Source organism: Equus quagga, chromosome 2 (assembly GCF_021613505.1).
Source record: "Equus quagga isolate Etosha38 chromosome 2, UCLA_HA_Equagga_1.0, whole genome shotgun sequence".
In the NCBI taxonomy this organism is placed as follows: domain Eukaryota; kingdom Metazoa; phylum Chordata; class Mammalia; order Perissodactyla; family Equidae; genus Equus; species Equus quagga.
In genome coordinates this window covers 248,405-251,980 of record NC_060268.1, presented here as the reverse complement: position 1 = coordinate 251,980, position 3,576 = coordinate 248,405, and the positions used below count along the sequence as shown (strand labels likewise).

The window sequence follows — 3,576 nt, the reverse complement described above, 5'->3', positions numbered from 1 at the left end:
AAAGCTGGATACACAGTTGTACATACAGTATGACTCCTGCTTTTCAAAAGGATATTTGCACAGAAACAAATTGGAAGAAAATATACCAATAACTGGAAGTTTCCTCCCCTGCTCTCTGCACTTGTGTGATGAGGGCGGCGGCACAGACAGTACTCACGACGTGTGATCTGTTAGTGGTGTACTAGAGTGTTCAGAGAAAAGAGCTGAACGTAAAGTTGCAGAAACAAGATGAATGCAATGATTAAAAAAACGAAAACTCCACATTAAGGGCATCAAATTTAAACACCGACAGGAGCCAGACATGGCCCCTTCCAAGGGGACTGCCTCTCCTCAGCTCCTGCCGTCTGGAATTGCAGATTCAATTTTTTCAAGAAAAACCGTAACTCTGGATTTAATGTGAAATCTCTTCATTTTTGCATGTTAAAATCTAACTTAAATTATAAATATATTGCATGGGCCAAGTAAAATGTGCCAGATGTTTCTCTGGCCCAGAGGCTGCCTGTCTGTACCTTCTGCTGTACATTCGAGTAAATACACACATCACACGTGCACAACCTCAGACAGACTCCAGGCAAAGTGGAGATAGTCACAATGGCTGGATGAAGGGACTCCAGTGACTCCTATTGTTTTCTACACTCCCATATGTTATAAATTTTCTTTAATATGCACTATCCTTTTATACTGGAAGCCTTAAGGCATTATTTTTTCACCAAAGTACAGAGGTTTTTTTTTCTTGGTGAGGAAGATTAGCCCTGAGCTAACATCTGTGCCAATCTTCCTCTATTTTGTATGTGGGACACCTCCACAGCACGGCTGATGAGTGGAGTAGCTCTGTGCCTGGGATCTGAACCCATGAACTTGGGCCACTGAAGTGGAGTATGCAGAACCTTAACCACTTGGCCGTGGTGCTGGACCCCAGAGTTTATCTTTTTTTGAAGATTTCTCAAGATCTGGAGCTTCTTTTTCTCTTTTTTTAAGGCAGTTCTTTTCTTTTCTTTCTTTTTTTTTCTTTGCAGGGGAAGATTCACCCTAAGCTAACATCTGTTGTCAATCTTCCTCCTTTTTTCTTCCTTTTTCCCTCAAAGCCCCAGTACAGAGTTGTGTATAGTTGTAAGTTCCTCTGGTTCTTCTCTGTGAGCTGCCACCACAGCATGGCTGCCCACAGACGAGTGACGTGGTTCCACGCCCAGGAACTGAACCCAGGCCGCCAAAGCAGAGTGCGCGGAACTCTAATGGCTAGGCCAGCAGGGCTTGCTCTGGAGCTCTTTTTCTTATTTCTCTCTACATACTATAGGCATTAAATTAAGCTTTTAATTGTTCTTAAATAGATGTTACAGAAACCACTGACAGATCATACATAGATACAAGACTTACAGACACCAGCATAAAAAATGACAACCATGAAAGTGGACAGTCAGGTGGGACGTCATTTCCACGTTGCTGCCAGTCACCCTTGCTCTCCCCAGCCCTTTGCCTTCATCCCTCTGAAACCCATTAGAAAGAATTGTGTCCCTTGAGCTGACTTCACTACAAGAGAGCAGCCGAGGAGGAGGAGGGGGGCAGCAGCCAAGCTTATGAGAACTTAGGATAATGCAGGAAGAGTTGATGGCTTGGAGAAAGTTGTCAAGGAAAATAATCCGTAACCGATCTATAAATGAAAATTTGGGAGAGTTTATCCTGAGCTGAAATCTGAGGACTATGGCCCAGGGCCTTTCTTCCCAAAGCAAGAAAGGGCACCAAAGAAGTGAGGTATACAGAGTGGTTATTTACCCCCAAACAGGACGTTTCACATATAATTGAAATGTCCCTCCCACAATAGTCACGAGATTGCCCTGTCGGCACAGCACTTGATGGACACAGCAGGTAGTGGGTCTGCTATCTCCAAGGGCGCAGCAGGAGGCAAGTCTGTTGTCTTGAGCTGGGCGGTCACAGGTGAGTGCAGCAATCAGTTCCTAGCCTAAGGAAAGATGCTTAATCCTTAAGGAGATGCCAACGTTGGGAGGGGGAGGGAAGTTGCACCTTTATCTCAAGGGCCTTTGTTCTTGCCATAGGGAATGTCTGAAGCACATACGCAATGCATGCTCAACAGCCACGGTCAGGCCCTTTTGGAAAAATAAGGTCAAGCCGAATTCGGTTTACACCAAATGGCTTCCTCATATCCTCCAATATATCCTATTGCTTGCCATTTCTATTCTGTCAAAGTGAAAGATTTTACTCTTACCTTGAATTATTTTATAAAACTTTGAAAGCTGAGCTGTTTCTCCAGACATTAAAAAAAAAAGGGAGCAAAAGACCATCTGCAGTTCTACTCAGGACAGGGCTGCAGATGTCGGAGAAAAGGCAGAAGGAAGTTGCATTCGCTTTTCTGCAATTCAAGACACTAAGGGCCCTTTTAATTTCCTTTACATTTTCCTTCTAAGTTCAAAGGGATGGTTCACGTTTCACTTTGTGCTTAAAGGTGGCAGGAGTCGTATTCTCATTCATTCTTTTGCTTCTCCTTGAGAATGGCCCCTGTTTCCAGGCCTGCTCTAGAGCCTGGGGGGTGGGGGCGGGACTTCCTGCCTCAGCTGACAGAGAAGTGTTTGGAGAGGTGGGTTTCCCGGAGTCCTAGGGCACTGGGGGGCCGGGGGTCGTGAGGTGAGGTGGCTGGGGGAAGGGTTTGTACACCTCGGAACTTCTGCCAGGACTGCCTGGTGTTCCCTGGATTTGTCCCCAAACGGTTACATGGTTTGTCTCAGTGATGTGCTGGTAAACGTTTAACGACCAGTTCTCTGAGGAAAAGAACCTTGATTTACTGCATTTGCTGATTTTGGTGGTGTAAACACTCCCACTCTAGCTGATTTCCAGCCACCAACCTGCCATGCAGAGCCAGGAAGAGACGCAGTGGGCTCCTCCAGCTCACCTTAGCTCCTGTGCTGCCACACAGCCAAGCCCAGGGGTTGCTGCTTCCCAGCGAGGAGCTCAGCCCGGAAGACCTCCGTGCGGGAAGTCCAGCTCTACCCTCTGCTGCTGCTTTGACCTCTTTGTTAGAACAGTCTTACGCCATGATCTTTCTCAGCGAGTCAGATTGCTATATGTCTCTTCCTATATTTTACCTTTTTCACTGCATTGATTTTATTTCTTCACTGCTGTTTATTTCAGATGGGGGACACTGAATTTGAGCCCCTCCTTCCCTCAAAAGGATAGGGAGGTCATGCCATGGTCAGCAGTAAGAGGTCCTCTAGTGCTCACTTCGCAGCATGAATACTAAAATTGGAACGACACAGAGAAGACGAGCACGGCTTCTGCACAGGAAAGGCATGGAAATTCGTGAAAAGTGTTCCACATTTATCTAGGAACCACCTATCCATCTGGTGGTTCCGGATCACTCAGACAGATGCTTAGGCTGAGGATGGCTTTTTTCTCTAACTCTGAGTTAACTGTGTCACCGTGTCACCATCCTAAGTCTTCTCAGAAATCATTGAAATGACATGGCTGGAATGTGTATTGGGTTTAAAGTCCAAGTCTGACTCCACCACTGGCTTCCTGTGTGACCTGCCACATGTCACTGAAGCCTCTCAGGAACTTTATTTTTCC

The 3,576-nt window shown here is 46.0% G+C and overlaps 1 non-coding gene across 1 annotated transcript; it reads left to right on the top strand.

Moving 5' to 3' along the window:
• The first annotated feature begins 3,223 nt into the window (after window positions 1-3,223).
• LOC124236572 (U6 spliceosomal RNA) lies at window positions 3,224-3,331 on the top strand. Its single transcript, XR_006887801.1, has one exon. It is a non-coding gene; the product is annotated as a U6 spliceosomal RNA (small nuclear RNA).
• The last annotated feature ends 245 nt before the right edge of the window (window positions 3,332-3,576 follow it).